Raw genomic sequence first — 25,051 nt, forward strand, 5'->3', positions numbered from 1 at the left:
AAGCTTGCACATACCTATCATGACGTGTAACCCACGATGGATTTTTCCTCCAGAAATTTGTCCAATCCCCTCTTAAAGACATCTAGTTAAGATGCCGTCACCACTTCCTGTGGCAAGGAATCTGTGGGACTAATTACATGCTGGATAAAGAAATATTTTCTTTTGTCTGTGCCAACACTGAATTTTAATGGATGTCCCCTGGTTCTGGTGTTATGTGAGATGGAAAAGAGCCTCTCTCTATCCACTCTATCCATCCCCTGCAGAATTTTGTGTCTCAATTGTGTCCCACCTCAAGAGCCTCATTTCTAGACTGAAGAACCCCAAACTTCTGTAGCCTTTCCTCGTAAGGGAGGTGCCCCAGCCCAGTAATCCTACTGGTTGCTCTTTTCTGCATCTTTTCCATTTCCACTGATATAAAGAACATAGCATGGACGGTACCAACTGTGTGTTTTTGCAATAAAGGATGTCTGACAAATGGTAGTTAAACCAATGCTTTCAGAGAAACGTGTATATCATGTTCCTTCTCCAAATAACTAAAATTGATGAGCCATGAGTAGAGTTCCTCCACCCTTTTCAGTCACTAACCACAGGGCCTCTGAGAGGAATTTTATCAGGGGGTACAAAGTTTCTTTTGAGCCCCTTTGCAAGGAGGTGAAACAGTGAAACAGTGTGGAGCAGGGTGGAGATGGATGAGCAGAATAGGGGTAGGTTGGGGCTAAACGGGAGGGGGAGGGTAGAGACAGCTGGAAAATTCTTTGGAGCCCAGGTCTACCAACCCATGTGGTATCAGTAGTGTCCCCAGCATTGTGTGCAGGCAGCAAGTCAGAGTAGATAGGAAAATGTAAGATCCCAGGAAATTTCTCCTGGGCCCCCCTTTTGACCCTGGGCCCAGGTACAAATTACCCCCTTTACCCCCCTCTCCTAGGCCCTGGGTAGAACTTCTTGCCCTAAGGACAACAGCAGGATTTCCAAGTAACTATAAGGAGCTGGACCACCAAAACTATTGATATGGCATGCAATGGGTTGGATCCTAACTCCTAAGATGACATTCCCGCAAACAAACGTCCCCACCACCTCCCCACAAAGTCTCCAGTAATAAGTCTCTCCTGAAGGTTGAGGGGACTCTCAGGAAAAACTCTCAGAGTGGGATGGCTCGGGGGGGGGGGGGATTGCTAAAAATTTGCTGGAGGAACCATGTGTGAACTGAAGCTCCATTCACAGGAGGTGTCATAAGAACATAAGAACATAAGAACAGCCCCACTGGATCAGGCCATAGGCCCATCTAGTCCAGCTTCCTGTATCTCACAGCGGCCCACCAAATGCCCCAGGGAGCACACCAGATAACAAGAGACCTCATCCTGGTGCTCTCCCCTACATCTGGCATTCTGACTTAACCCATTCCTAAAATCAGGAGGTTGCGCATACACATCATGGCTTGTACCCCATAATGGATTTTTCCTCCAGAAACTCATCCAATCCCCTTTTAAAGGCGTCTAGGCTAGACGCCAGCACCACATCCTGTGGCAAGGAATTCCACAGACCGACCACGCGCTGAGTAAAGAAATATTTTCTTTTGTCTGTCCTAACCCGCCCAACACTCAATTTTAGTGGATGTCCCCTGGTTCTGGTATTATGTGAGAGTGTAAAGAGCATCTCCCTATCCACTCTGTCCATCCCCTGCATAATTTTGTATGTCTCAATCATGTCCCCCCTCAAGCGTCTCTTTTCTAGGCTGAAGAGGCCCAAACGCCGTAGCCTTTCCTCATAAGGAAGGTGCCCCAGCCCCGTAATCATCTTAGTCGCTCTCTTTTGCACCTTTTCCATTTCCACTATGTCTTTTTTGAGATGCGGCGACCAGAACTGGACACAATACTCCAGGTGTGGCCTTACCATAGATTTGTACAACGGCATTATAATACTAACCGTTTTGTTCTCAATACCCTTCCTAATGATCCCAAGCATAGAATTGGCCTTCTTCACTGCTGCCGCACATTGGGTCGACACTTTCATTGACCTGTCCACCACCACCCCAAGATCTCTCTCCTGATCTGTCACAGACAGCTCAGAACCCATCAGCCTATATCTAAAGTTTTGATTTTTTGCCCCAATGTGCATGACTTTACACTTACTGACATTGAAGCGCATCTGCCATTTTGCTGCCCATTCTGCCAGTCTGGAGAGATCCTTCTGGAGCTCCTCACAATCACTTCTGGTCTTTACCACTCGGAAAAGTTTGGTGTCGTCTGCAAACTTAGCCACTTCACTGCTCAACCCTGTCTCCAGGTCATTTATGAAGAGGTTGAAAAGCACCGGTCCCAGGACAGATCCTTGGGGCACACCGCTTTTCACCTCTCTCCATTGTGAAAATTGCCCATTGACACCCACTCTCTGCTTCCTGGCCTCCAACCAGTTCTCAATCCACGAGAGGACCTGTCCTCTAATTCCCTGACTGTGGAGTTTTTTCAGTAGCCTTTGGTGAGGGACCGTGTCAAACGCCTTCTGAAAGTCCAGATATATAATGTCCACGGGTTCTCCCGCATCCACATGCCTGTTGACCTTTTCAAAGAATTCTATAAGGTTGGTGAGGCAAGACTTACCCTTACAGAAGCCATGCTGACTCTCCCTCAGCAAGGGCTGTTCGTCTATGTGTTTTGAGATCCTATCTTTGATGAGGCATTCCACCATCTTACCCGGTATAGATGTTAGGCTGACGGGCCTATAGTTTCCCGGGTCCCCCCTCTTTCCCTTTTTAAAAATAGGCGTGACATTTGCTATCCTCCAATCTTCTGGTACCATGGCCGTTTTGAGGGACAAGTTGCATACCTTAGTCAAGAGATCTGCAACTTCATTCTTCAATTCCTTAATAACCCTTGGGTGTATGCCATCAGGGCCCGGTGACTTATTGATCTTTAATTTATCAATGAGGTCTGAAACATCTTCTCTTTTAACCTCTATCTGACTTAACTCCTCAGTCAGGAGGGGCCGTTCGGGCAGCGGTATCTGCCCGAGGTCTTCTGCCGTGAAGACAGATGCAAAGAACTCATTTAATTTCTCTGCCATCTCTAAGTCTCCTTTTATCTCCCCTTTCCCTCCCTCACCATCCAGAGGGCCAACCGCTTCTCTGGCGGGTTTCCTGCTTCTAACATATTTGAAGAAGCTTTTATTATTCCCCTTAATGTTGCCGGCCATGCGTTCCTCATAGTCTCGCTTGGCCTCCCCTATCACCTTCTTACATTTCTTTTGCCACAGTTTATGTTCCTTTTTATTCTCTTCATTAGGGCAAGACTTCCATTTACGGAAGGAAGCTTCCTTGCCCTTCACAGCCTCTCTAACTTGGCTGGTTAGCCATGCGGGCACTCTCCTGGATTTAGTGGAACCCTTCTTTCTTTGCGGTATACACCTCTGCTGGGCCTCTATTACTGTTGTTTTAAGCAGCCTCCATGCACTCTGGAGAGACTGGACTCTTTTTACCCTCCCTTTCAACCTCCTTCTAACCAGCCTCCTCATTTGAGGGAAGTCCGCCCGTCGGAAGTCAAGGGTTTTTGTTAGAGATTTGCCTGGTATTCTTCCCCCAACGTGCACATCAAAACGGATCGCAGCATGATCACTGTTCCCCAATGGCTCAGTAACATTTACATCTCTAACCAGGTCCTGCGTACCGCACAAAATTAAATCCAGAGTCACCTGTCCTCTGGTGGGCTCCGTGACTAGCTGATCTAAGCCACAGTCATTTAGCACGTCAAGAAATCCGGTTTCCTTATCGTGTTGTATTGGCAACCTTCAGTCTCAAAAGACTATGGTATCGCGCTCTGAAAGGTGGTTCTGGCACAGCGTCTAGTGTGGCTGAAAAGGCCAATCCGGGAGTGACAATCCCTTCCACACCGGGAGCAAGTGCAGTCTGTCCCTGGTCTGTCTCCCTGGCTATGGGCCTTCCTTCTTTGCCTCTTAGCCTCAGACTGTTGGCAAAGTGTCTCTTCAAACTGGGAAAGGCCATGCTGCACAGCCTGCCTCCAAGCGGGCCGCTCAGAGGCCAGAGTTTCCCACTTGTTGAGGTCCATCCCTAAGGCCTTCAGATCCCTCTTGCAGATGTCCTTGTATCGCAGCTGTGGTCTACCTGTAGGGCGCCAGAACACATCGTACCTTATCGTGACCAGAACACAAATTGACCCAGTCAATATGAGGATAATTGAAGTCCCCCATGATTACAACCCTGTCCTTCCTTGTCACCTCCCTGATCTGTTTCCTCATTTCAAGGTCCCCATCAGATTTCTGGTCTGGAGGACGATAGCATGCCCCCAGTATTACATTGCTGCACAAGCCTGGTAATTTAACCCACAGAGATTCTACGGTGGAGTCGGACCCACCTTCAATCTCTACTTTGCTGGATTCTATCCCTTCCTTAACATAAAGGGCCACCCCACCTCCAACACGCCCCTGCCTGTCCCTCCTGTAGAGTTTATAGCCCGGGATTGCGGTATCCCACTGATTCTCCGCATTCCACCAGGTTTCCGTTATGCCCACTATGTCAATATTTTCCCTTGTCACCAGACATTCCAGTTCTCCCACCTTTGCTCGTAGACTTCGGGCATTCGCATAAAAGCATTTATACACGGAATGCCCCAGGATGGGCTGCTTATTCGCTCCTTTGTCCCTGCATCCTCTCATTGTGCCAAACCGTCTATCACATCCCATCTCCCTACCTTTCCCAATTTCTTCTCCTACCCTGCCTTTGTCTTGTTGTTCTCTAACCTCCCCATCCTCATCCCATAGGGATGAGGAGTCCCGAACCGGATGCCCCTCGGCTCCTGTCGGCCTTCCCCCAGGGATCAGTTTAAAAGCTGCTCTGCCACCTTTTTAATGTTATGCGCCAGCAGTCTGGTTCCATTCTGGTTCAAATGGAGCCCGTCCCTCTTGTACAGGCCCCGCTTGTCCCAAAACGTTCCCCAGTGCCTAACGAATCTAAACCCCTCCTCCCTACACCACCGTCTCATCCACGCATTGAGACCCCTGATCTCCGCCTGCCTAGCTGGCCCTGCGCGTGGAACAGGTAGCACTTCAGAGAACGCTACCTTTGAGGTCCTGGCTTTCAGCTTCCTGCCTAAAAGCCTAAATTTGGCCTCCAGGACCTCCCAGCTACACTTGCCCACGTCGTTGGTGCCGACATGCACCACAGCCGCTACCTCTCCCCCAGCACTGTCTACTAGCCTGTCTAGACGAGAAGTGATGTCCGCAACCTTCGCACCAGGCAGGCAAGTCACCATGCGGTCCTCACATCCGTCGCAAACCCCCCTCTCTATGTTTCTAATAATCGAATCCCCCACTACAAGAAGCCCCCGACCCCCCTCCCGCCGAGGAGTATCCCGAGTGCGCTCGGATACGGGCCCATCCCCTGGAGAAGGGATCCCCCCTAGGGGATTGTTTCCCTCCTCTCCAGGATGACGTCCTCCAGTCCCGAGACTTCCCACCCGGGCAGCCGAGGAGCTGCACGCCTGAGGTTGGGACGAAGCCTGATCGTCCCCGGAAGTCTCCCCACGGTCCTCCTCTGGCTGCCTGCGCTTCTCCAGGTCGGCCACCAAGGCTTCAAGGGAGCGGACGCGTTCCCTGAGAGCCTGGAGCTCCTTGCACCGAGGACACACCCATGACTTATACCCCAGAGGCATATAATCATACATGTGGCACTCGATGCAGAACACTGGATAGCCCCCACTCTGCTGCTGGCTGTCTGACTGCATAGCTTTTTTGTTGTTGTTGTTGTTGTTTTATTTAGGGGTCCTTTTAAAAACCGTACACTGGATAGCAGCCTTTTTCTCTAGGGAAGAGGAAGGGCAATGTATGGGGCCCTGGCCTCCTCGCCCTGCTGCTGAACTCGCCCAGATGCTAAACTCTTGTGCCTTACCTGGCACTTAGTTCCCAGAGGCACTGGGTTCCCAGAGGCCACACGCGTCTGCAGAGAGCCTCACGCGATGGCCTGCCTAGCTTTATACTCCTGGCTGGCTCCTGCCCCCTCCTTCCTTCCTGATTGAAAGGGGGCTGGCCTTCCCAGGTGAGTTTACAAAAGCTCAGGAAGGCAAATGGCTGCTGATGGGCGTGACCTACTCTGCAGGCTCCTGAATGGACTGCTTGGGGCTCTTAATGGGTTGGGAATTGGCCCTTCCTAGGTCCTTTCCCTCCTAGTTCTGCTCTCTTAGGCTGGACTGTTTTTGTAACCTCAAGCTAGTTTTTATTTGGGTTTGTTTAATTATTTATTGCTCTCTAGATCCTGTGTCCCAATTTACTGACCTGTTTAGGTTATGTTCTAACTTAGATTAGGTTTAACCTGGGTTAAGTATAGGTTTAATTTAAGCAAGTAGAAAACCTGCTTTTCACTTTATCCTCCTCCCTTTCTTCGATTAAGTGCTACCTTAGGTGCAGCTAACTTTCAATTTTGATTTAAATGCCTGACCCTTGGGCACTTACTCACGAGTAGGACTCGGCACTTACTCACGAGTAGGACTCTGCTCCTGCTCAGAGTAGCCCTATGTACCTCCCTTAGGTGCTAACTTTCAATTTTGATTTAAGGTTGCTTTAAAGGTAAGGTTAAGGTTAGAAGACAGGGAGTTAGAAAGACAAAGCGTTAGAATGAGTACACTTACCTCCTCCTCCTCCTCCTCTCCTTCTCCAAAACTCAGAGGTCTCCTTGCCTTCTCCTCGCCCAGATGCTAAACTCTTGTGCCTTACCTGGCACTTAGTTCCCAGAGGCACTTGGTTCCCAGAGGCCACACGCGTCTGCAGTCTGCAGTGTGTGCGTCTGCCACACACGTGTCAGTTCCTCCCTCTCCCTTCAGCTGCCCATGTTCCATTGGATGGAATCCATACCATTCCTGATGGTCCCTGACCTTCAGAAGCAGTTTTTGAGGAGCACAAGAGGCGGCTGGGGGGTGAGGTGGTGATGGATCCAACTCAATAAGTCTCCCTGTTAAATGACATCCAGTGATATATTTCAAACATTGGCATCCTTATTGTGCTGTAAAAGGAGTATAGTATCTCTAATATGCTTATTTAGTGCCTTCTTTCCCCATATATTCCCCATAAATAAGATCAGGAAAGGAGACTGCTACCACAAAAACTAATTTGCACTACAAAATAGTTATTCATTTTTTTGTGAGTTTGTTCTTTGTGAGGGAGGCACTTGATGTGTAAAATTCCTTCCCGTGGGTGATTTGCAGGATCTATTTCATTCACCCCGTTAGTAGAACAGCAAAAACTGAAACTAATTTTATGTTCCAATCCTATGCTGGCAATCTCACAATCTGCAAGCATCAAGCCAGGACCACTGGCTCCACAGTCATTCTGTTGTTCTGCAGTTTGCTACTGACAGGGTGGAAGCTGGTAAACCCTGTGCTGACACTGGTGGGCTACAGAACCTCTGTTGCAGCAGTTAGGTTGGCAGTGGGGGCAGCTTGTTAGAGGATGGGGTGTGGAGTGGTATGGGCAAGTGTCAGGAGGGATGGATCATGGTGGCACTAACACATTCTGAGATCCTATCCCCCTTCCCAGACTGATCCTGCCTGCTGACTCTCATTGGACTTATACCAGCCAAGTAACTGGAGTAGGTCCAAGGAGACCCATTGGATACCAGGTGGCCAACGCATTCTCGGCATCACCTGGCAGGACAAAGTTCCAAACAACACAGTCCTGGAACGTGCTGGAATTCCTAGCATGTATGCACTACTGAAACAGAGACGCCTGCGTTGGCTCGATCATGTCGTGAGAATGGATGATGGCCGGATCCCAAAGGATCTCCTCTATGGAGAACTCGTGCAAGGAAAGCGCCCTACAGGTAGACCACAGCTGCGATACAAGGACATCTGCAAGAGTGATCTGAAGGCCTTAGGAGTGGACCTCAGCAAGTGGGAAACCCTGGCCTCTGAGTGGCCCGCTTGGAGGCAGGCTGTGCAGCATGGCCTCTCCCAGTTTGAAGAGACACTTGGCCAACAGTCTGAGGCTAAGAGGCTAAGAAGGAAGGCCCATAGCCAGGGAGACAGACCAGGGACAGACTACACTTGCTCCCAGTGTGGAAGGGATTGTCACTCCCGAATCGGCCTTTTCAGCCACACTAGACGCTGTTCCAGAACCACCTTTCAGAGCGCGATACCATAGTCTTTCGAGATTGAAGGTTGCCAACAACAGAGTAATAAGTAAAAGTTGTGTGTTTTTTTTTACTTCTCCTATTCTGTCTGGTCCCTGCCAGCCCATGGCATACAGTATGTGCTCAATCAGTGGCTCTGGACACACTGGGCTGGCATTGGATTGGGCTATATCATTACAGGATAGATATTGGTCATCTACCCACATGCCGTATTTACTAGGAGACAGCAGTGAAATCTTCCATTGGTACAGCTAATTTGTACACAAAGACAGAGATGCAACCATCAGGAAGCACAAGCAAGAACAGCCTCATGAATCCCAGTGTTATTTACTATTGCAAAACCCAACTAGTTTTGAGTTAAAGAACTTCTCTTAGTGGCAATTATAAAAGCAAATAAGGAAATGCTGTAATAAATTATCACCAAGAAAAGTAATAAACACAAATCATTTCATAGAATAAATCACACAACCATACCAATAGAGCAGTTTCATAACACACTTTGACTTTCAGAGTAATAATACAGCTATCTGAGTGGCTCTTTATAATCTGAGTAGAGAAGTACCTCCTATTAACTGACACCTAGTTGAAAGTATTACTTCAGTCAGATAGCATAAGAGCGCTAGAGGCACAGTTTCATACACTCTGTACATAACTAACAAAACGCTGAAAAAGAAATATAGTATTTGAGTGCAAAAGATTGAGTGAGACAATCTACTGTAAGGTTTCACATGCACGCACACACACACAAGGCCTTACAAAGGCCTGAAACGTCACCTCTGGTGACCTTCTAAGGCAGTGCTTCCCAAATTTTAAGCACCAAGACCCACTTTTAAGCATGACAATCTGTCAGGACCCACCGGAAGTGATGTCATTAACCTGGAAGTGATGTCATGGCTGCAAGTGACATCATCAAGCAAGAAGCTTTTTAACACACCCCCATATGACAAAATCAAATCTAAGTAGGTACATTAAAAGTTTACAATAAGTATAAGTTTAAAAATTTATTTAAAATAAAGAAGAAGGCACCTAATACTTCCAAGCAGTTGCTGATCTGTATAAAAAAAAATTCCCCAAACATCCCAAAGGCTGCAATCCTATCCACACTTACCTGGGAATAAGCCCCATTGACTATCATTGTTAAAAGCATAGACATAGTAGCCTGCTAAAGGTACAGATCTCTAACATTTTCTCAAATGCAGTCACATCTGGTCTAACATATTAAAAATAAAATACACATTGAAATGAATGTGGGACCCACCTGAAATTGGCTTGTTACCTACCTAGTGGGTCCCAACCCACAGTTTGAGAAACACTGTTCTAAGACCAGACGTGACCTTCTAAGGCCTTCTGAAGGCCTTGGAAGGCCTTCTGAGGCCATTGGAGGCTGTGTGCAGCCTCCATGGGCCACAGAACTCAATCCAGAGGCAAGAGTCCATGTCAGGCCAGCCCAGCAGGTTTGGGATCCATGGACAATCAAATCCATGGGTCCCAAATCCATGGGTAACGAGGGAACCACAGTAATGGTTCCAATTACACAGGCCTACAAAACTGAGGGTCAGAAAAGTTTTTCCCAAACTTTATGGTGGTTTGATATGAATTTGGGGTGCTGATTCCAAAAATAGCATCCGTTTTGCCCTATCATGTCTAGTTTTGAAGATATAGTATAGCCTCTTTAGTGAATGGTTCAAGCAGCTTCCTCATGGGAAAGCCATGGTGTAGGCTTCCTCATGAGGAAGCTGCTTGAAGCATTCACTAAAGAGGCTATATTATATCTCCAAGACGTGATAGGGCAAAACGGATGCCATTTTTGGAATCAGCACCCCAAATATACCCAGGAATTGGTATAACGTTTAAGGAAGCAAAATGTGTGTTGGCCTGTGTTGTTAGTCAACCAAACATGTGTAAAGATCACGTTTCCAAACTGTAAGGAGTTTATAGTCATTTGCGGGTTTTTCTTCCTTTTGGATCACCACTCATGTGTCATCTTCATTAGTTAATAATTATAAGATAGGATGCCATTAGACTTCAGTTTTACAGACACCATCAAGTTAGTTCCCCATTCCTTTAAAATACTTTTTTCTTTCTTTCCTGTTGAGTGGCACCTGCGTCTCCCTTATGATCTTATAAATAAAGGCCAAAATGCCTGTTAGCCTTTCAGCCCAGAGACGGTTAGCTCTCCCTTAACTGTTTTAGAAGATATTTTCGCATACCGAGTGTACAATGGCTTCACGCAGTGTGTCTAAGGAATATATTCTGGCAAAGCGTGTGTGTGTTTTGCATCTTATTTGTGATGTGATCAATGTATAGTATTCTGGAATACCTTTTAGCTTTTCCTCTCAAGTATGAAATTCCATTTTTAGCTGTTTTACCAGTTACTTGTGCATACAGAATGTATGAAATTGTACCTTGAGCAATCTCTATTTTTATGTTATTGGAGTAAATAGCTACTTTCAGCTAAGTATCAGAAAGATGTGTTTCTGAACAGCTTTTAATGTACAAATATGCAGCTATATTACTACTTTTTTTTATAACTATATAGTAGTGCTGTCTTCTTAGTGGTGTACCTAGGGGGTGTGGGCCACACCAGGTTACACACACAGGGAGAGTGACACCACTACTAGCCAAAATTTTTAAAATCTTGGTATTTTTGAATAATACCATTATGGTATGTATCATTCGATGTGTCATTTCATGAGCAATTCAATAAAACAAACTGCATTGAAATATCTCTATTCTATCAAAAGTTATAGCCAAAAAAATTATTGGGGTGGGGCAATGGTGCATCATCAAGACCCACTGCCCAGGGCACTGCCCCACGGACTGCATGGGAGGAGGTCCATTATGGGGGTTACGTGCCAGTCTCCTTCATCGGGTGGCACCAACTGTAGCGATGCCACTGTTCTTAGGAGCATGTTATGTAACTGTCCTATTTCTTCATAGCAATTAATTGCATTGAATAATGTACATATTCGGCTATTTATTTATTTATTTATTTCCCTCTTTCTCTTCCCAAAGGGCATTCAAAGCAGCTATGTTATGATTTTCATTAATGATATAGCAGTAACTTTGGATATGTTTTTACTGTTACCATACAGAGAGATTATTTGATGCAAAGTGAGTCTCGCCATCATAAGAATCATTACGTTTGCACTTTTTTTCTTTTCTTTTGAGGTGTTTAGCACAGGGCACCGTGAAAAAAAGACCCTTGCTATGATAGAATGTACTTTAGTCAGCCATTTTCATAGAAAATTAAAGTTCAGCTGAATATAAGCACACCAGGTGAGTTGCTATTGAATTGAAATGGGGAAGCCAATTCATCCAACTCTTTGAGTGTGATGGAATGTAGATTTCCTTGACCCATCTGCTGCTGCTGCATGTGCCCACATCTTAACTCTCCACATATTTATCACAGCACCATAATTTTCCAAGAGTGGGTTGGTAGTAATGCATTAAATATACTGTACACTTAACTGCCATCAGACAGGCATTCCACCACAAGCCAAACAGCAAACAAATGTTTCTGCCAAGCTACATTTTTCCCATCTAGCACTTGTGCCTCTATTTTTGTTTGTATGTGCAGGACTTTACATTTGTGTCTGTTGAACTTCAACTTGTTAATATGGTCCAGTGATTGGTCAAGATAATTTTGAATCCTAATTTAGTCTTTTAAGGTATTAGCTATCCCTCACCCAGCTTGCTATCATCTTCAGATCTGATAATTTTTTCCCTTTACCCCACATCCACATGATTTAGAAAAATGTTAAATGGCGCAGGGCCTAAGAGAGAGCCCTTTAGCACTCTACTCGATATCTCTCTTATGAGGAAAGGCTACAGCATTTGGGGCTCTTCAGTCTAGAACAAAGATGCCTGAGAGGGGGACATGATTGAGATGTTCAAAATTATGCAGGGGATGGATAGAGTGGATAGAGAGATGTTCTTTTCCCTCTTGCACAACACCAGAACCAGGGGACACCCACTTTCCCAGTATGTGATTAATCTGTGGAACTCCTTGCCGCAGGTTGTGGTGATGGTGTCTGCCTAGATGCCTTTAAAAGGGAATTGGACAGATTTCTACAGGAAAGGTCCATGACAGGTTACAAGCCATGATGGGTATGGACAACATCCTGGTTTTAGAAATACGCAACCTCAGAATGCCAGCTGCAAGGAAGTGGAACCAGGATACAGGTGTCTTGTTGTCTTGTGTGATCCCTGAGTCATCTGGTGGGCCACTGTGAGATACAGGAAGCTGGACTAGATGGGCCTTTGGCCTGATCCAGAAGGGCTCTTTTTATGTTCTCTTTTCTGGATGATGTGGAGCTATTTAGTAGCACTCTGTGGGAACTGGTATTCAACCAGCTTTGCATTCATCAATCACTAGTACTATTTTACCCTTTTATTCACAAGTATATCATGGGAGACTTTATCAAATGCTTTGCTAAAATTTAGGTACATTATGTATGTGGGCATTCCCACAGTCTACTAGGCTGGTCACTCTATCAAAGAAGGAGCGGAAACTTGTTTTTGACAAACCATGCTGGCTTCTAGAAATCACCCCATTATTTTTTAAGTGCTCATGGATATTCCACTTAATAAACTGCTCCAGGATCTTTTTTCTTACTGTTAAATGTTTGTATACCATTTTTTAACAAACAAGTTCTCAAACCAATTCACAAAGAAGAAAAATTATAAGATGAATTTGTGAATTTCCACTTGTTCTCAAGGAGATCTGTTGTAGGGTATAAAATAGTGTGGCAGTTAGGAGCTAGTTAGAAAAGGCTGTGGCTTTCAAGTTGTGGGTCATCCGTCTGTGGCCACAATCCTAACCCACTTTCTAGCACTGACATAAGGGCAACGCAAGTCCAAGGTAAGGGAACAAACATTGCCTTACCTTGAGGAGGCCTCTATGACTGCTCCCCTACTACAATCAATCAATCAATCAACAGTATTTATATACCGCTTTTCAACTAAAAGTTCACAAAGCGGTTTACAGAGAAAAATCAAATACTACAGAATGCAGCACATGCCCCATTGGCACACATATACCAGTGCTGGAAAGTTGGTTAGGATTGTGACCCGAATCATCTTGGCAAGTTGCTGCTTTCTCCACTTTTGCATTGTAAACAGCACTTGAATCCTTGTTATCTGCTGGAGGTATAGCAAGTCTTAGTTGTAACTCCTCAAAAATGGTAGAGTGTGATGAAAGCCATGAGCTTTCCTCTAAAACAGAAGACTGTAGTGCTCTTTCCCGTGAAAACCAGCAGGGACTTTTAAAACTGTCATATACAGAATCTTGATTACCTATGAAAAGGATGTCCTGTCAGTGCCATGATCAAGGCTTCTTAGGACAGCACATGACAAACAATCTCCGTTCAAAAAAAAAAAAATACAAGGTAAAGAAAATGACCTGAGAAGACATGATTCAAAGACGGTGAAGCTTGAGAGGAGATTGTGAACATACTCACTATGAATTCCCTGCCAGAGATTTGTAATATCAAGAAGAGGAAGAAGAAGAGGAAGAGGAAGAAGACAAAGAGGAAGAGGAAGAAGAGGGGCGACCAGAGACTTTATGAAAGGAAACAAACATGAAACCCACTAGATATCTTAGGTGTCTTATTTGTCAACTTTCAAAAGTCTGAATGAACTTTATTATTCAGAGGTGAAAATGCTGTTTGCACTAAGTAATATACTCAAGTGGCATAAATGAACATAAGAAGAGCCCCGCTGGATCAGGCCATAGGACCATCTAGTCCAGCTTTCTGTGTCTCACAGTGGCTCACAAATGCCTCAGGGAGCACACAAGACAACAAGAGACCTGTATCCTGATGCCCTCCCTTGCATCTTGTATTCTGAGGTAGCATAGCTAGGGCATCTGACATATGGGGCACATAAATTTTGTAACCTTCCCATACTTCCTATACACCCCCCCCCGGCACTCAGAAGGCCTTCTGGAGGTCTCTAAAAAGCACTTCTGGTTTTCTAAGGCCTCAGGAGGCAGCCCATGCCTCAGAACACCTCCCAGATGCAACTAGAAGGAAAGCACTTCTGGTTGCTTTTGGGAGGTCTTTTGACACCCCCATGCGTGGTATTTATTTTATTTTTCACATTTTTATACCACCCTTCCTCCAAAGAGCTCAGGGCAGTGTACACAGCTGCTCCTCTCTCTTTTTTTTTCCTCACAACAACCCTGTGAGGTCAGTGAGACTGAGAGAAAGTGACTGGCCCAAAGTGTCACCCAGAAAGCTTTGTAGCTGAGGGAGCATTTGAACCTGGATCTTCCAGGTCTAAGTCCACCTCTGGGGTGGACTTACCCCTGGGGGCTGGGGGCCAAGAATAGGCCCTCAGTTTGGCTGTACTTGTCGTAAGAGGCGACTAAACAGCCACCGGGTAGATGGGACTCGTCAGCCTAGGAAGGCAGCTCATCTAAGAGAAGGAAACTCTGATCCCAAACCTCCACTGCCTTGTGGCTACATCCAGTTCTGGAAAAGGCTTCAGGAGTCAACCTCGAGGCAAAATCAGGAGCCGGAGTCCCTTAGGCAGTTCATGGCTGAACACAGTCACGTTCTGGCAACTCCTGCGACGCCGCTGGAACCAACCGTATTGGCTTCTGCCTTTCCATTGGACCATTCCAGCGACGTGGAGAGGGGGGATTTGCTGCATGGGTAACAGCCTATCCTCCATACCTTCTTTACCCAGGCTTCGCGCACTGGAGAGGACACTCCAACTTCGCCATACGGCGTCGGCACAACACGGGAAGCAGCAGTTTACCGGTTATAAGTCTTTGCTCGATTGGCGTAGAGCATGACGCCAGGGGCTGCTTCCGACGGTGGGAGAGATCATTGCATCTCATTGGGCAGCTACCGCCCGCCTTAAGCTGGGCAGTCCCCAGCCAGTAAGGTGTTGCCTCGCCACGGTCCATTAACCTCATGGGGTGCGTGGGGTTTAGGGTGAAAACCGACAAGCGGATCGACAACTCTGCACCATGCAACAGAAAACAGAAAACTACTGCCCTAAAGCTGGGCACCTGGAACGTTAGGACAATGACACCTGGCTTCTCTGATGACCTGCAAGAAATAGACGACGCACGCAAAACAGCTGTCATCGACATGGAGCTGAGCAGACTGCAGATGGACATCGTCGCCCTTCAAGAGACTAGGCTGCCAGATTCCGGATCTGTCAAGGAGAGAAATTTCTCATTTTTCTGGCAGGGAAAACCACCAAACGAAACCAGGGAACATGGCGTTGGCTTTGCGGTCAGAAATACCCTGCTGAAATCCATCATCCCACCTACTGTGGGAAGTGAAAGAATTTTGTCCCTGCAGCTCCAGTCATCAGCAGGACCTATCACTCTCATCAGTGCTTATGCACCGACTCTGTCATCTCCAGCAGAAGCCAAAGACAAATTCTATGATGACCTGGCCACCACTGTCAAGAAAATCCCTGTAAAAGAGCCATTGTTCATCCTCGGCGATTTCAATGCTAGAGTTGGTGCTGATAACAGTTCATGGCCCACTTGCTTAGGTCAGTTTGGCACTGGGAGGATGAACGAAAATGGCCAACGCCTGCTAGAGTTTTGCTGTCATCACGGTCTCTGTGTCAGCAACACATTCTTCAACACAAAGCCCCAACACAGAGTCTCTTGGAGACATCCAAGATCAAAGCACTGGCACCAGCTCGACCTGATCCTCACCAGACGCTCCAGCCTTCCCAGCATCAAGATCACACGCAGTTATCATGGTGCTGCCTGCGACACTGACCACTCCCTGGTGTGCAGCAGAGTGAAACTGCAAACAAAGCGACTGTATCACACGAAAAAGGAAGGAAGACCTCGCATTGATACCAGCAAGACCCGGGATCAGAGAAAAGTGGAGGAATTTGCACAAGCGCTTGAGGAATCTCTTCCAGGCCCGGCCGACGCAAACGCATCCAGCAGATGGGAACATTTCAAGAATACCGTTTACAACACCGCCTTGTCCATATTCGGCAAGAAGACCAACAAGGCGGCAGACTGGTTTGAAGCCCACTCTGAGGAGTTGACACCAGTCATTGAGGAAAAGAGGAGAGCTCAAGCAGCATACAAGGTCTGTCCCAGTGAGCGCAACCTGCAGGTCCTCCGAACTGCTCGCAGCAAAGTCCAACAGACTGCCAGGAGATGTGCTAACGACTACTGGCTCCAGCTCTGTTCCGAGATACAGATAGCAGCTGACACGGGCAACATCAAGGGGATGTATGATGGTATCAAGCAGGCCCTAGGTCCAACACAGAAGAAAATTGCCCCTCTGAAGTCTGCCACAGGAGAGGTCATCCAGGATCGGGCGCAGCAGATGGAACGCTGGGTGCAGCACTACTCTGAGCTATATTCCAGAGAAAATGTAGTCACCGAAGAAGCACTGAACAACATTGAGTACCTGCCTGTGCTGGAAGAGCTTGACAGTGAACCAACCCTAGAAGAACTTCACGTGGCCCTGGACTCCCTTGCCTTTGGCAAGGCACCTGGAAAAGACAGCATCCCTGCTGAAGTCCTAAAATGCTGCAAAGAGATCATCGTCACTGAGCTGCATGAAATCCTCTGTCTCTGCTGGAGAGAAGGTGGAGTACCTCAAGACATGAGGGATGCAAACATCATCACGCTGTACAAGAACAAAGGTGACAGGGGTGACTGCAACAACTACCGCGGCATCTCTCTCCTTAGCGTTGTAGGAAAGCTGTTTGCCCGAGTTGTACTAAAGAGGCTCCAGGTACTTGCAGAGAGCGTCTATCCAGAATCGCAGTGTGGATTCCGAGCCAACAGGTCCACCACTGATATGGTATTCTCCCTTAGACAACTGCAGGAGAAATGCAGGGAACAACGACAGCCACTCTTTATAGCCTTCATAGATCTCACAAAGGCTTTCGACCTGGTCAGCAGAGACGGCCTCTTCAAGATTCTCCCCAAGATTGGATGTCCACCCAGGCTCCTCAGCATCATCAGATCCTTCCACAAGGACATGAAGGGCACTGTTGTCTTCGATGGCTCCACATCAGACCCTTTTGACATCCGAAGCGGAGTGAAGCAGGGCTGTGTTCTTGCACCAACCTTGTTTGGGATTTTCTTCGCTGTCCTGCTGAAGCAGGCCTTTGGAACTGCAACAGAAGGCATCTATCTCCGGACCAGATCAGACGGAAAGCTCTTCAACCTCTCCAGACTGAGAGCAAAATCCAAAGTCCAGCTGAAATGTCTGCGTGACTTCCTCTTTGCCGACGATGCAGCTGTCACTACCCACTCTGCCAAAGATCTCCAGCAGCTCATGGATCGTTTTAGCAAGGCCTGCCAAGATTTTGGACTGACAATCAGCCTGAAGAAAACACAGGTCATGGTTCAGGATGTGGACTCACCTCCCTGCATTACAATCTCTGAGCATGAACTGGAGGTTGTCCATGACTTTGTGTACCTTGGCTCAACGATCTCCGACACTCATTCTCTCGATGCCGAGCTAAACAGGCGCATCGGTAAAGCAGCTACCACGTTTTCCAGACTCACAAAGAGAGTCTGGTCCAACAAGAAGCTGACGGAACAAACCAAGATCCAGGTCTACAGAGCTTGCGTCCTGAGTACACTTCTGTACTGCAGCGAGTCATGGACTCTTCGCCCACAACAGGAGAGGAAACTGAGCGCTTTCCACATGCGCTGCCTCCGACGCATCCTCGGCATCACCTGGCAGGACAAAGTTCCAAACAACACAGTCCTGGAACGTGCTGGAATCCCTAGCATGTATTCACTGCTGAAACAGAGACGCCTGCGTTGGCTTGGTCATGTCGTGAGAATGGATGATGGCCGGATCCCAAAGGATCTCCTCTATGGAGAACTCGTGCAAGGAAAGCGCCCTACAGGTAGACCACAGCTGCGATACAAGGACATCTGCAAGAGGGATCTGAAGGCCTTAGGGATGGACCTCAACAAGTGGGAAACCCTGGCCTCTGAGCGGCCCGCTTGGAGGCAGGCTGTGCAGCATGGCCTTTCCCAGTTTGAAGAGACACTTTGCCAACAGTCTGAGGCTAAGAGGCAAAGAAGGAAGGCCCATAGCCAGGGAGACAGACCAGGGACAGACTGCACTTGCTCCCGGTGTGGAAGGGATTGTCACTCCCGGATTGGCCTTTTCAGCCACACTAGACGCTGTGCCAGAACCACCTTTCAGAGCGCGATACCATAGTCTTTCGAGACTGAAGGTTGCCAATACAAAGTCCACCTCTCAAACCACTACACCAGCCTGGCTGTCAGGTACCCAGGGCCCTTTACCCCCTCCCCTCCTTAGCTATGTTAGTGAGTGACATTACTTTGATGCGTGAGCTGTTTGGTATTAAGTACTGGAGGAGGGAAGCATAATTGACTCATGCTTTTTGTTATAATGTATAACAAAACGTACGTATATACATATAATGTATAATGTGCAAAAGGGAACTTTGCATCTTCTACTTAAGGAATTGCAGAAGCTCTGGCCACAAGGAGAGTTTGCACATCTCCACTTGGGGTGTGCATGAAAGATTCCCTTTAGATTCAGTTACACTTCCTGTTCCATCTCTTCTTGTCGCAATGGAAATGGCTTCACTTACAAATTTTCAAAGGTACACATTTCATTGCTTGTAGATTCTGTAGGAAAGAGTAATTGAGATTCCGATTCTCTTTTTCCTTTGTTCACAGGAGGGTTCAGTAGGATCCATTTTTTGTGAGTGGAGAAAGTTGCATCTGTGGTGAGTACATAATATGGAAATATAACATAAATAGCCTCTTTGATGAAAACAATTATAAATCGTAATAAGGTGATTTAACTGAGACCATTAATGACAGAGGAGATTTAAAATGTTTGCTAATGTTAGCTCAAAGTGATCAGAGCATCACACCAGGTTGTCTGGATATTGGGCTGTCAATTCAGAATATATTTCACCCACATCCAGAATCTGATCCAGGAAAAAGGAATAAAAACCTAAGGCAAAGTATATATTTATTCCTCTTTTCAGGTTGTTACACAACTGTATCAGAAATTAGGGAGGGCTGTGTTTTAATTAGGATGCACATTTATTACTCACTCTGCTAGGTAAACTAAAATTATTCTCAATTTGCTCTTCTGTATCATGTAATTGAATGAAAATTTAGGGTTGATAACTTGCAATTACATTGATTTCCATTTTGCTCCTTGGATATTCTTCAATGTGACAGGGCTGGTAGCGAGTGTCACTTTATCAACAACTTGCTTCACCAGTGCCCTAATTGTGGGTGACAGCTAAACAAATTTAATACTGTGTGAAAGGGCTTTTTGTAGAGGAGGAAAAGCCTGCTAGGGTGGACCCGCTTCATTTTCATGGGGGTTACAGCTCCTCATGTGAACTGCTTCACCCCAAATCTTGTGATAGCAAACCATGCTGAAAGACAGGCTCTAATGCAGAAGGGGTGCAATGGGGCCTGCACAGAGAAATAAGCAGAAATCTAGGAATCTACCCTCTATACCAGGAGCGGATCCAGTATTTGTGTTTGGAGGGGGGCATGATCACTACCAACTGTAGAGCCCAGGTCAGTCAGGCAGGTAGGCCTGGGGTCCCGCTTTAACTCATGGCCTCCATGGCTAAGGTTCACTGGACGGGTAGACCTGCTTTAACAACTGGGAAGACATGAGCTCCTTCTTGAACTTTGAGCCATTGGCTGGAATGGGAGCCCAGGTCTGCCCAACCGGTAGATCTGGGCTCCAAATCCAGACAGGAGCCCTGCTGTACCAGCTGGTAGACCTGGGCTCCCATCTATGTTTGGAGGCCAGATCTACCGGCTGGGTAGACCTGGACTCCCATCCCAACTAATCTTGCTGGTGCCCTGCCTAGTGGGTGTTCTCCTGGCGCCCAATTTTGCTCCCCAGCCCAGCAGGTGCCCCTCCCATGACCCACCCTTGGATTCACCCCTGCTCTATACCTGGTTTAGAAGGAATCTGCTCCTGGCATCTTTCTACTGCCACATCTACCTGATCTCACTCAAATTGCTCTCCCCTTTTTGCTGTTGTATCCTAACATGCTGCTGCCAATGTCCTTCTTTCCTCTGACTGTACTGGCGTGAGTGTCCAAAGAGATCCTGCTGTCTTCAAACCTCTTTCTCCCTTACTCACTTCTTAAGCTTTAGATTTCTTTCTGGATCATCCTACCCAGTGCTATCTTTCTGTCCTTTCAAACTCTTGCTAGAACAACCTCTTCTATGAAGAACATACAAAGAGCCCTGATGGATTAGGCCAAGGATCTATCTAGTCCAACTTCCTATACCTCACTCTAGCCCACCAGATGTCTTTGGGAGCTCACAAGGCAACAAGATTATGTAGCCACTCCCTTGCATCTGTCATTCAGAAAGAGACTACCAACACGGAGGTAGCCATCATGTATATAGCTGTCATGACTTGAACTCTGTAATGGACTTTTCCTCCATAAATCTGTCCAATATCCTTTTAACGACATCTAGGTCTGGTGCCCTCATCACATCCTGTGGCAAGTAGTTCCACAGGTTAATTTTTGGCCTAACTCCATGCTCCTCACTTCCAGTTGCAATGAAACCTATATGTATGCCACTGCATTTACTTGTATTCTTGTCCCCCCTCACACACACACTTGGGCTCACCCAGTGAAACCAATTGGTGGTTGAGGAAGGTCAGAGAAGAGAAAGCACTTCTTCCCAGGACTACAGAAATAATTTATGGAACATTCTGCCTTAAATTATGGCCACTGCCAAGTGGCTTTCAATGACCATGTATGAAAGACATATCTATAGATACTACCCACAATAGCTAAATGGGATGCCCTTTTCTCTGGATGCTAGTTGTTGAGGGAAAATGCTGCATTTATGCTCTTTTGTGAACTTTTCAGTAGAATCTGGCAGGATACTGGCCTACACGGATAATTGGTCAGATCCTGCAAAGCTCTTACGGTCACAAATACAGGTGTGCGTTATTTAATGACCTTCCACTTAATGACAAACCACGTATACTGCAGTGGTCAAAGCACAACAAAGAGGCTCTTAATATCTCCCATAGCCTGCAGCAGAGTATGTGTTAACACAATAAAGAGACTCTTAATGCAATGAAGAGGCAATCTATCTCCTGTGCAGCTGGCTATTGTCTGTCAGGGACTGTCTGTTTACACAACAAAGGCACTAGATTGGGCTTAATGTTTGCTTAACAACATAATCGCTTAACAACAGGAATGTGAGAACGCATTAAGTGGTACACTGTACATTATCTACATTTTGACTGGAAGCATCTCTGAGCAAGGATCTGTATGTCCTATGTAACTTTGTGAAGTGTCACGTATTTTGATGGTGCAAAACAAATAAAATACTTCAATAAATAAAATAATAGCAGATTGGTAATCAGGGGTTGGAAGGGGGAACAGTGTACCAGCATCCTCTCTGACAATTGCTGTGATCAGCTTTACATTGAAGCCTCCCTTAGAACTTCCTAGGAATGTGAGGGTTTTCTACTCACTAAGGGCCCAATCCTATCCAACTTTCCAGCACTGGTGCAGCTGCAATGCAGCCTCCAGGGAAGGGAACAAATGTTCCCATACGTTGAGGAGGCCTCTGAGACTGCCTCCCCACCACAGGATGCAGTGCATGCCCTATTGGCACAGCTGCACTGGTACTGAAAAATTGGATAGGATTGGGCCCTCACTCAGGTTGCTCTGTGAAAACTGTGAATGCCAAGTGGGTACAAAACCATCAGTGAAACTCTGACTTTTCTGGATCATGGCCTGTAGTTGCTTGTTATAGTGTTATAGTGCTGGGGAAAAAATGGTAGGAGATGACAGTTTTGCTAAGTATGAGATGTGTTCCCTGAAAGGTTTTGCGGCCTTGAGGATACGTAACAGGAAAAAAGGGCTCTCTAAGAAAAAGAAAAAAAGTGGTTCTAATTAAAATGTGCTTCCTTAAGATGACAGTTGCTTGAAATATGGCTGCATAATAAAGATCTCATTATGAATTAGGCGCTGTATGTTAAAATGATAATTGTGCCAAGGAGTAATTAACTTGCTCTCATAGGTGAATTTGATAGGTCACTTGTGGTTCTAGTTTGCTTATTTGTTTGTTGATCTCTGGATTGGCACAGGTGCACTTAAGACTCTGAGATGTTTTTAGTTTGAAAGTATTGGGCTATTTATTTATTTTGCTCACCTGCTTTGAAAAGTGGTGTTAGCCATTGTGATTCAAGGCATGGCCAGGACCTTGAAAGAGCCCAGTTTTGTAAACACAATAGACCTCTGCATGAATGCTGTCCCCGACTTCCAAGATAATAATTTGCAAATCACATCTCTGGTGTTTCTGTGTTTCCTGTTTTGTATTTTGTGGCAAAGCAGAAAGTTGATGAATTCAATTTAACAAGCAATCTCGCATTCAGAGGGAGTCTGCACAAATAAGTGATTTAAGCCCATTGCAGGACCCAGGAACACAAACCCAGGTTGAATAACTGGACAAAACGCCAAAGCACTCAAGGTGGTAGAGGTTCAAGAGAGACAGTACTGCAGTGTCTCCCTGAATATAAAAATTTGTAGTATTCATTAAGGATGCCATAATAGTCTGCCAGGTTTCATTTCTGATATGGAGACTGGAGTTACACCGGCATGGGTAAATACCCTGGACCCTCTTTAGGTTGAATCCTATCTGACTTTATTTTTATCAGGTGGAGGAAAAAAAATGTATCCGTGCCTGGATGTGAATGCATGAAAGAGGGAAAAAAATAGATGCAATTGGATGTACAACATCTTGCATTCTCCCAAGATTTGGGTAGAAAGCAGCAATGAATAGTGCTGAGTCAAAAGTGTTGTCGCCCCCCCCTTTGGCTGTGGGGAAGACTTTGTATGATATCTGCCTTCTGTTTTCCTTTCCTTTTTCTTTTGCTTCCCCGTTACCTATTTATAATTTTGTCTGTCCCTTTTTATCCATGGGTCACTAGAGCATTACCTCCTGCTTTCACTCTGATTTGGCTTTATGATGATGTCTGAAGCCAAATCGGAATGAAGACAATGCTTTCTGGCTTAAGGCTTGTGACTTGTGGATAAGCATGCGCTTCAGATAGTTCCCAGATATGAGGCAAAAAAGAAAAAATGGGGGGGTGGCACAACACCCCCCCCCCCGATATGGAGGTAGATGCACTGGTGTAACTTGGGGGGTCAGGGGGGGCAAATGCCCTGAGGTGCCCCCTCACCTCAGTATTGCTGCGACCCCCTCCTTGCCTCCCCCCTTTCTCTGTTTCTTTAGGCTCTTTTTCTGGGTCATAGAAGGCCTTTTATGTTACCTCAAAACATCACTTCTGGTTTTTGGAGAACAAAAAAAAGTTCTTGCTGGGTTCTTCTACAGCTGCTTTTATAAGCAAACTGTTATGCTATGCCAGAGTTATGGCTTGTCCAACTTAGCATTCTGTCTACCAACAATACCCAGTCAGATATGAAACAAAGGGCGCAATCCCAACCCCTTATGTCAGTCCTCTCCAGCACTGACATAAGGGCAGTGCAGCTCTGAGGTCAGGGAACAAACAATCCCTTACTTTGAAGAGGCCTCCGTGAGTGACACCCAACTGCAGGATGCAGCACGCGTCCCATTGGCACCGCTATGCCAGTGCTGGAAAGCACTGACATAAGGCGCTAGGATTGCGCCCAAAGAGATTTAACCTCAGCATCCAGGAGCAAGGGGTGATGAGTCAAGAATGAGGTTGTGCTAGTGGCTGCTCAGGCTAGTTGTCACTGATCCATGTTTTTATTTAATTATTTAGGCATTGTACGCCAGCCCCATCACAAGATCCCCTGGCTATGAGTTCCATATGCCACGGGGGATTGTGTGAAAAGCTACTTCTTTGTGTTTGCCTTTGTGGTTTCAGTGGCAGCAGGCTAAAACAGACTGCTGCCTCTGTTTACCCCTTTTATTTTTTTAAAAAAATGGATTATTTTAGTAACTAAAATAAGTAAGCCATTACTTACCAAGATTGTAGTGAATATCAAGTCATTTGACAGCAAGACACTCTTTCCTGGAGGCAACAAGTACTTCAGGCGGCTAAACCTGTTACCATCCAATTAAAGCTAGATACTTGCACTGTGCTATATAAAGCCTTTAAAAATATATATATATATATATCCTGAAAAATGTCCTTAGCGTGCAATATTAGGCTTTGGAAAGTGGGATCCCCCTCCCCCTGTTTTAAATGATTACTTGGCTTTCTTTTTAATAAAATTCTCCATTAGGGCAAGTGAAAACTGCGGCAGTTCACTGCTGTTTATTTACTGCATATTATCGAGGAATGTTCTGTACTTAATGTATGATTAATGGCACTTTCCACTTTGCTCCCTGTTACATCATAACCCAAAATATGAAGTATTGATTTGTATTCCTCTTCAAAGGCCCATGTGAAAGACCAGCAATTAGACTGTAGGTTCAAATGGTGGACGCCATGTTGCTCGGGGAATATGCATTGCTGGGAGGTTGACGTATTATTACTCGTGGTGGGAGTGAGTGGAGGAATTATTCTGTGCAGATAACAAAATGTTCCTCCTTTATAAAGCAGAATTTTATGAAGCAATTCTTTTATTACTAGGGCTTTTTTGAAGTACCTATTTTGGCAAGTGGGGAAGGAAGGGTCACAGGCTTGTTTTTCATCTTTGGTGTCAAGGGCCTGATGTAACTTTGACTGGGAAGTGGAAATGGGGTGAGTAGCCTTTGGGTCCACTATAAGTGTGCCCCACATTAAATTACGGTCTTACACTTATTTCCTTTTGTTTTATGACCTGCATTCAGTAAAAATATTGAAATGGCTCTATTCAAGTCAGCTGAAACGCATGTTGTTTGAATGGAAGAAGCAACCTGTCTTAGGCCCAAATCCTAACCCACTTTCCAGCACTGGCATAGCTGTGCCAGTGGGACGTATGCTGCATCCTGCAGTT

General features: G+C 46.0%; 1 protein-coding gene and 1 long non-coding RNA gene across 14 annotated transcripts in view; both read left to right on the forward strand.

Annotated features, from left to right (window-relative positions):
• FHIT (fragile histidine triad diadenosine triphosphatase) overlaps nucleotides 1–25,051 on the forward strand; it is a 1,225,929-nt gene that overhangs the window by 594,454 nt on the left and 606,424 nt on the right. The gene's annotated exons all lie outside the window — the stretch shown is intronic.
• LOC136639580 (uncharacterized) overlaps nucleotides 18,803–25,051 on the forward strand; it is a 254,232-nt gene continuing 247,983 nt past the window's right edge. The window contains exon 1 of the long non-coding RNA XR_010793700.1: nucleotides 18,803–18,853. This is a non-coding gene — a long non-coding RNA (uncharacterized lncRNA). The remainder of the gene's footprint in view (nucleotides 18,854–25,051) is intronic.

The sequence above is a fragment of the Tiliqua scincoides genome, chromosome 2 (genome assembly GCF_035046505.1).
Source record: "Tiliqua scincoides isolate rTilSci1 chromosome 2, rTilSci1.hap2, whole genome shotgun sequence".
NCBI lineage: Eukaryota > Metazoa > Chordata > Lepidosauria > Squamata > Scincidae > Tiliqua > Tiliqua scincoides.